The following is a 9,962-nucleotide window of genomic DNA, read 5'->3' as shown; positions in this document are numbered from 1 at the left end:
GCGCTGATTATTATTATTATTATTATTATTATTATTATTATCAACTCGTCTCAAAAAACAAAATATAGTTTAAAATTATCTGGAATTACTTGTGTAATAAATTGCAAAAAACAAAAACTCATAATTCTGTAATTCGCATGTTATTATACACTTACAGCTATTAATTTAATAGATTTTAAATTATAAATTTATTGGATATAAAAATACTTTCATACTGTAGCGATTAAAGAATGTTGAATTTTATAACATGTTTACGTAATATGTTAGTTGTTGAATATATGTATTTATCGTAGAATTGCGAACTTTCTTGTACACAAAAGAAGGACATTGCACAACAGAAAACATTTATAAATTAATATCTGTTGAGTAACTGTAAATTATAAAACATTAAGTAAACAATAAATACAGTTTTAAACTCAATTTTAGAATTATTACTAACTGTTGTCACCCTAAAAACCATTTAATTAACTCCATAAATTATATTTACTTGTCTGACTCTGATTAATAATAATGTTTTTCTCTTTCTGTTATTCTAGTGATTGATAAAGACGAAAGTTTTATTTTAGAATAAGAAAATAAAATGTTGGAAAGTCGTCTGCATGTAATATTTCAGAGATAATAAAGTAAATTTGAAGAAAAACAAACAATTAGAATTGCACTCAAAAGAACATTATTGACAGAAGAAAGACGGGAGGACAATATACAGTGCTGTACTTCAATGGAGGACATTTGGCAATCTTAGTTTATCACATTAGAATTTTTTAGTGTGATCTGCCATAATATTTGTGAAATATTTTCGATTCGTAGCGAAATTGTGATACTTTTACTGTTATAAATATTTAAATTTATTATTATTAAGTAGTTGCTTAAATATACTTCGAACAGGAATACATTTTCAATTCAAGTTTCATAATTGATGATTATTTCACGAATTTTAAACAGATAACTCTGGTTTATGTTGAATCATGAACAAAATAATTGAGTCGAAGCAAGATTCCAATTTAATAGAAGGATACAAACTTTTAAAGTCCATTACTGTTTTTATTCCATCATCCATTAAATTCAAGCCTTTTAATTCTCTTACAACCTTGCTTGGATCTTGTGCCACATAAATACTGTCTTCTAGTTGGTCAGAAATGTATCCGTGTAGGTGTTTTTCGAGAATATATTGGTGCCTTGCATTTCTTTACTAGAAATTTTTAGGTCTACAACATTCAACTTACTACATTATATATTGAAGATTTATTTGGAGTTAATAAATAATCACTTTTATTTTAAATTTGCTATTTTGACTACTTTATTATTATTATAAATTTATATAATTAATGACATATAAAAGTAAGGAGAGTTTCTAAATACAGTAAAATATTAATACTCTAATTAAATTTGCTTTTCTTACAAATCCTATACCCATATACTATCTAGTAAAGTTACCAATTAACAACTGCTAATTAGTAATTATTGAGATAATTTATGGGTTTAGTGTTCTTTATTTATTTATCTAAAATATTAAATTTATAATTGTAAATAAAAACAGAATATCCTTAAAATAATATTAACTATCTAACAGTATTTTTGTTAAATAAATCAATAAAAATTTATAGATTTATATAGAGTAAATGGCTGTTAATGGACATTCTGGAGATTCCAGTTTAATGAATAATATTAAAAGTTTAATTACTTTTTTAAAATTAATTTTAAATCTTTTAGATAATTTATGATATAAGAATTATAAAGTTTTTAAGCAATTATTTTAATTTATGTTTATTAAAAGCACTTTATATTCGGTTCAAAAATGTTTTATAAACAAAAATAATTAAATTTAAACTGATATATCTAGCAACAGAAACTATATTTTGGTAAATAATATTTAACATCAACAAATTTCTAAAAATTTTCTTTTCGTTATTAATAATATTTCAAATTATATATAATAAATAACTCCTTTTAAAAAGCATTATTAAAATTTCTGTGACGTGTTTTAAAATTCAATTTATCAACATTTTTACTCATTGATGGCTTTATAATTAAATTTTCTACTTTATTAAAATACATATAGCAAAGTTTCGCCATTAATATATATTTTAACTAAAATATAAAACTTAATTAATATTAATATAGAGATTATAGTAAACATGCTTACAAAAGAAGAAAACTTTTTATAATATATATATTTTCTTTTATAAATATAAACTTTAGAAGTTTTAGTATACATAATTTACATGAAAATAAAAATAACTATAAATGTAGTTTGCATGTAAACGTTCTTTATATTCTGCAAGCCTTTTTTAAAATTAAATTCAATGTTGATTTTTAAATAAATATCATTTATTCTGATTAATTAAAGTAGCAAATTTTAATAATTAATATTTTACTTATAGACAATGACTTGATCTTTTACTAATTCATAATTCGATCAAAAATTTTAAAAGATATTATTAATATTTAAAGGATTTTTTTTAAATAAGTGTTTAATATTTAAAAATGGCTTCTCAACTAATTATTAAAGCACTCAAATATCAGAAATAAACTGAAGAAAAAGAAATATATATATATATATAAATAAATGAATGGAATAATTTGATAATTATACTTTGGTTATTCCAATGTTGTCATATATTATGTTATTTCAAAATGTTATGTAATAAAAATCTATAGATGGAATAAAGAGTAGAATATGGTTATATTAATATAGAATATAGTATATTAATCTTCCATAAATTATTGAAATTTTATGTAGTTTTGAACATATTTCATAATACTGTATTGAGATGAGCTAAACATATTTTATAGAGAACCAATTTTGTGTTTATACACAGATAATATTGTATAGTGATTTCTTATTCTGAACTGAAATAAATATCACTAACTTTAAATGTTAAAACTTCATTCGCCTTTTCAATAACTTTAATTTATAAAAATTGTATATCAAATTAATGATATATTTTCCCTTCATTGATTTAGTCTTTTGTTAAAATTGTAGCGTTACTTTAAAAAGTGATTAATTATAATAAAGATTATTATATTTATTGCTGTATTTTGTAACAACTTACTTTACATTTATACACTAGATTATTTAAAATTTGAATAAAGTAAATAAACTACATTTCTACGAAACTAATTCATGCATTACGAAATGCAATTATTCAGAAATTTAAAGGTAACTTTATATCTTTTTGTTTTCAAGTTTTGAGGTTAATTACATTATTTTATATTTGCGGATAAAAAGTTAAAAAAACCTTTTAAGAATGCTAGAGGTTGACAACAGAGTTGGCCCTCGTTGTATACAGAGAGGGTGAGGCTCAACAACTGTTCAAGTAATTAATGGATGGTCTTACACTCTTATTAATTATTAATCAAAAATACTAAATTTTTATAATAAACATTATTTAAAATAAAGAAAATTATAAATTTTATTTTTCTAAATCAGGATTTCTAACATTTTTTATTTGTCGATTCCTTTCCAAAATTAGATTTAATTCTCCGACCTCTTCCTACCTGACAGAAAATAAGAGTAAATTATAAATAGAATAAAATATAAAATCAAACATGGATTAATAATAACTTTGAATTTTAATTTATGTGTAATAAAAGAATATCTGTTGTATTAACTTAAATCTAAAAATAAAATTATATGACACTAATTGAAGTGCAATATAATATTCAATATATTTATTTTCACTGTATATTTAAATAACAAATTTATAATAAAAATAAGTTTGTCCACAGATTCCCAAAGGACCTTTAGTAGTTGACCCCTCGGAGGACTCTAATGAATCTCTGTTCTAAACTATAACATATAAAGGATGTCCAGTTAATTAATTTTAATAAACAGTGGGTAAAAAAGATATTTCCAGCATTGCACGATTGTATGTGTGTGGTGCATTCTTGTTCCAATTCTAAAATAACCGAAGGAAATAAATTTAAGACGATTTAGCATAATACACAGATAATCTCTGACTGTGAAAGATAACGACAACATTGCAGAAATTGATACAAAAAGTGAGCTTTATTTTGTTAGAGAACATATTCAAAACTTGGCATGCCTTTGACAGCAACACATAAATGTAGATAGTCGAACATGGCATTATGGATGGCACATAGCTTTTCTAGATTGTTAAACCACTCTGTGAGATACTGATACATGTCTCTTTGGATATGAGATAATGAGCCATCATGCTGGTATAGTACATGTACTGTAGTTGTGCCAATGGCAAGTCGTCTATCTAGCCAATTGTCCATCGTCATGTTTAGAATGTTCAGATATCGGTCACTATTCAGGATACTGTCAATGCACATGAGAACAGGAAGCTGCTCATCCTAAATTCCACGCCAGACGTTCAGGATAAAATACACTTGATGTCGCATATATCGCTCGTATGTTAGAGTGCGCTTTGCCCAGTGGTGAACATTGTAATGGACTACATTTCAGGAAACAGTGCCTCGTCAGTCTAAAATGTGCCAAAGGAGTTGTGGTTCGTCACGCTGAAAATTTAACATCATGTTGCACTAAATCACTGTGCTGCATCCTCTGCATGTTGTGTTGGTTGCAAATAGCAATAGAATGGGTGCGCGGTGCTGCTATATCCAGTGTATTTTTTTAACTCTTTCCGCCCAGTGGGCTCTAAGAGAACCTCCTTTTATATCTGAACCCACTTCTTCGAATATAATAAATATAAATTATAAGTATTATTTGACTTTTAAATACTTTAGTTAATCTTTATAAAATATATTTTATAAATTTTATATTCTCCTATTCTCACTCAGACTCTTTTAAATCGTAAAACAAACACACCTTAACGCTGAGAACTTTCAATTTAATCATAAAAACAAACGTTTTCGACGCATTCAATGGGCCATCATCAGGCTAACGACATTCGAATACCATTTCGAACAACCAGTTCAAATTGAAATAAATTACAATAGAACTCACGCGCGATACTAAACTACGTAAACCAAATACCACGCAAAACTACATTAAACAAATATAAATAACATAGAAAAATACAACAAAATATGCTAATTGTACATGTAGGCCTATACATTGTAAAAACCTATAGGTCCATAGGCAATCCTTTGCGCCTAGTGAATGTATTCCTATGATTTCTTTCTAATTATAAACTTCCAAGCCGAAGGTAAAATCGTTGCATCTTTGTAATTTAAACATTTTCCGGTTAAGCTGGACTTGTATATTTCACATTTTTCCGTTGTAGCTGCAAGTGTCGGTGAATGCACCGGTGCTATGATCTTGGCCTCTTCCCATTTAACAATGGACCCTCAGTCTGCGCCATTTTTGCTAACGCTGTTGTATATTTACTTTTCGCCACGTCATATTTGTGATCTTTAAGCCTTTTACTTAGGCTTCTCGTTGTGACCCCAATATATTCCTTGTCTATTCCTAATTGGGTGTACGGTATCGTGTACACCCCCGGTTGTTCGCTCTGTTTAATTCTATCCTTGTCGTTTCTCAGTAATTTATATATCGAGGGAGTTCTTTTGTATACAATAGTGCTGTTCTTGTGGCTCGCAATATCTTCCATAACCGAGGATAGACGTTTATTATAAGTGAATTTCGTGATACCGTTTGTTACATCTCGTTTTTTCTTGCTTTTCTTAGGATCCTTGTAAGCGGCAATTAGACGTTCCACCGTTCTTGGACCAAACCCCAACACCTTAGCCACTTGCCTGATTCTATTCAGCTCTCGTATCGTATCCATTATGTTAGAGCATTATGTTAGAGGCTTGATATATACTTTCGTGTTTATTGATCCGTTCTTAAACGCAAGAACAATGTCCAAAAAATGTAATTCGTCGCTACTAACCTGCTCCAAGTTTAGCTTTACGCCATGATCGTTGGAATTCATGGCATTTAAGAATTGGTGTATTCTTGCGTGGTTCTTCCATATAATAAGCACATCGTCAACATACCTTTTGTACAAGATTATGTCCTCATTGAAGTTGATAAGTGTGATGCGCTCTCATTTTTCTTAAAACCAATTCACACAGCAAACCAGACATCGGGCTGCCCATCGGGACTCGTTTGAACTGTTTATAGGACTTTACCCTCGAAAACGAAAAACGATTGAACGCATAGCAGATTTGCCATCATTTCTAGAGTCATATATCCATTAGGATCAAGACGCATCCCGATGTCTGGTTTGCTGTGTGAATTTGTTTTAAGAAAAATGAAGCGCATCACACTTATCAACTTCAATGAGGACATAATCTTGTACAAAAGGTATGTTGACGATGTGCTTATTATATGGAAGAACCACGCAAGAATACACCAATTCTTAAATGCCATGAATTCCAACGATCATGGCGTAAAGCTAAACTTGGAGCAGGTTAGTAGCGACGAATTACATTTTTTGGACATTGTTCTTGCGTTTAAGAACGGATCAATAAACACGAAAGTATATATCAAGCCTCTAACATAATGCTCTAACATAATGGATACGATACGAGAGCTGAATAGAATCAGGCAAGTGGCTAAGGTGTTGGGGTTTGGTCCAAGAACGGTGGAACGTCTAATTGCCGCTTACAAGGATCCTAAGAAAAGCAAGAAAAAACGAGATGTAACAAACGGTATCACGAAATTCACTTATAATAAACGTCTATCCTCGGTTATGGAAGATATTGCGAGCCACAAGAACAGCACTATTGTATACAAAAGAACTCCCTCGATATATAAATTACTGAGAAACGACAAGGATAGAATTAAACAGAGCGAACAACCGGGGGTGTACACGATACCGTACACCCAATTAGGAATAGACAAGGAATATATTGGGGTCACAACGAGAAGCCTAAGTAAAAGGCTTAAAGATCACAAATATGACGTGGCGAAAAGTAAATATACAACAGCGTTAGCAAAAATGGCGCAGACTGAGGGTCCATTGTTAAATGGGAAGAGGCCAAGATCATAGCACCGGTGCATTCACCGACACTTGCAGCTACAACGGAAAAATGTGAAATATACAAGTCCAGCTTAACCGGAAAATGTTTAAATTACAAAGATGCAACGATTTTACCTTCGGCTTGGAAGTTTATAATTAGAAAGAAATCATAGGAATACATTCACTAGGCGCAAAGGATTGCCTATGGACCTATAGGTTTTTACAATGTATAGGCCTACATGTACAATTAGCATATTTTGTTGTATTTTTCTATGTTATTTATATTTGTTTAATGTAGTTTTGCGTGGTATTTGGTTTACGTAGTTTAGTATCGCGCGTGAGTTCTATTGTAATTTATTTCAATTTGAACTGGTTGTTCGAAATGGTATTCGAATGTCGTTAGCCTGATGATGGCCCATTGAATGCGTCGGAAACGTTTGTTTTTATGATTAAATTGAAAGTTCTCAGCGTTAAGGTGTGTTTGTTTTACGATAAATTTTATAATTACTCTTAGTTAAATGTAAAGATAATTTTTTTAAAGTTTTTAATTAAAATTTTTTAATAATTTGATTTATATTATAGTAAAAACTAATTTTAATTTTCTCGACTCATTTACATTATTTATAAATTATAGCACTCATATCAAAAGGTAGATGAATTAATCAAAAATAGCGAATTATCCAGAAAAGTAGTTTTAATATTTAATTTATGATTTTTATACAAAAATACCAGATTTAAATTCAAATAAATTGTTTTAATATTTAAAAGTTACACGTTTATTAAACAAAGGCCATAAATCATTTTTGTGCAGTGCTTAAAGTACTTTAGGTTAATTTTAATTTAGTAGACCTACTCAAAAAAATAATGTAAAGACATCATGTTTAATTGAATTTGATGAAAAGAATGAGAAACATTTCTTTTATAATAAGTGATAGGTCGAAGGATAATTTAATAAAAGAATGAAAGAATTGTTGGAATTGCTATAGTTACTGACATTTATCATTAAGAAAATGATTACTTTTTTATATTTTTTATCATTATATTGTTTTTATTATATTTCTAACTCATAGAATTACTAACATTCTTTCTTATTTATTAAATTATTTAATGGATATTTAATAAAAACATTTAAAATTTTCTTGATTTATAATTATTTTATAATTAATTAATAATAAAATTTTTAATCATAAAACGTTGTTTTATTATTTCTTAAGAAAAGATTAAAGTACATACTGAGTAATTAATACGGTATTTAAAATAGGAGATATAAATAAATATTATAAAAAATAAATTTATATAATAAGAATTTTGAAATAGAGATTTCAATAGTCGTAAAGAGTGTAAAGACACATAAATATGTGTATTGTAAATTTTAATGTCCATCTGAAGAAAGTTAAAAACTTCATTACAAAATTTTTACATTTGTTATTCACTAATGGTTTATAAATTTTTATTCTGTACTTTTAATATCACACATAGATGTTAAATTAAGTTAAGAATAAATGATTTAATGAGTAACTTTGAATTGAATTTGGAAAATCTCGTGAAATATGTTCATAATCAGACAAGGATGTAGAAGATTTAAAGATTTTAATTACTGACAAGAGCTTCCTTATTACTTTAAAAAATATACTGTTTATTTTATTACAATATCGCCCCATCTGAGGTTTCCTTATGGGCTGCTACTGTTCTAATGACCATTCCCGGTTAGCCCAGGACAGTCCGGGATTTCTCCTGTTTTTAACCTCAAAAATAAAATAGAATAAGAAAAAATTTAGATTTTCTAATGCAATATAAATCAATATATAAATAATTTTTAAAAATTAATCCAAGTTTAGACATTTTTAAACCAATTTTTTAATAATTTTTTATTCTTAAAACTATAGCCTACTAGTTTGGACGATAAGCAATTTCTTTAGATGTATTTGCACAAGTTTCAATTGTGTACAATTTTAAAAATCTCTTTAATAACATAATAAAACGTTTATTTAAGTTCATTTTTAAAAAAATATTTCTCGGCAATTTATTTTATTTAATATTATTAATCTAAAGTATTAAATTATTACAACAAATAGCGCTCAAATAGAAAAATTACAAATTTTATTTCATATATTCATGGTCAAATTTCAAAAAAAAAAAAAGAAAATTAGCATTTTGGTACTAGTAGTACCATCTAGGAATGAAATTCTGAACTATTTAAGAAGTAAAACAATAGTTTTTTCCCCCTCTTTAAATACACTCTAAGTTTAAAAAAACTTAAAATATTAAAATTATATTTTTATATATTGATAAATAGTAAATATATTAATACTTTTTAACCGTAATTGTTGATTAATTAGTAAACAATTAAAAAAAACTCCGTAAGAATTCTTCATAACGGTGATTTTAAAAACAATACTTTATATGAGTGAATCTGAAAATTATTAATTAAATTTTAGTTTTAATAAAACAGTTTTATGTTATTTTCTTAAATAAAAATGATACTTTACAAAATGTTTTTAGTATCCTCTTTGTGCAATGGCATTAAGAAGCCCCATTTTGTCTTTACGTTTTATAACATTTTCTAATTCGTAATATTTGGAATTATTACACAAATAGAATATCTTCTAGTAAATTAAATGTATTAAGTTCTAATTTATAGATTCCAATTCAAGGGCGTCGCCAGCCAATGGGCCAGGGGGGGCAAGATGATATAAGTTAATAGAGGATATGAATTGTATGTAGGTAAAATAAAAACGATTCATAAATTTTAAGAAGCTTAAGAAGATTATTTTAATTAAAACATAATCTTCTTGGGTTTTTCGCGCGAGAATTATAAATCGGGCAATAAATGACTTAGCATTTAAATAATTTTTTTCGCATGTCTAGGGAGGGGCAACTGCCCCTCTGCCCCCCTCTGGCGACGCCCTTGTTCCAATTAACATAATGCACTATACAGTACATAAATTAAGTCAAAGGTATCTTACTCTTAAGAATCTTCTTCACTTATAGTATTAAAAAGTAATTTATTTTTAATATAATTGTCTCAAAGCATAAACAAACGAATGGAAAAATAATTAAAACTTT

Source organism: Centruroides vittatus, unplaced genomic scaffold, assembly GCF_030686945.1.
Source record: "Centruroides vittatus isolate TY-2023 unplaced genomic scaffold, ASM3068694v2 contig_1168, whole genome shotgun sequence".
NCBI lineage: Eukaryota > Metazoa > Arthropoda > Arachnida > Scorpiones > Buthidae > Centruroides > Centruroides vittatus.
Note: the sequence above shows the minus strand (reverse complement) of the source record.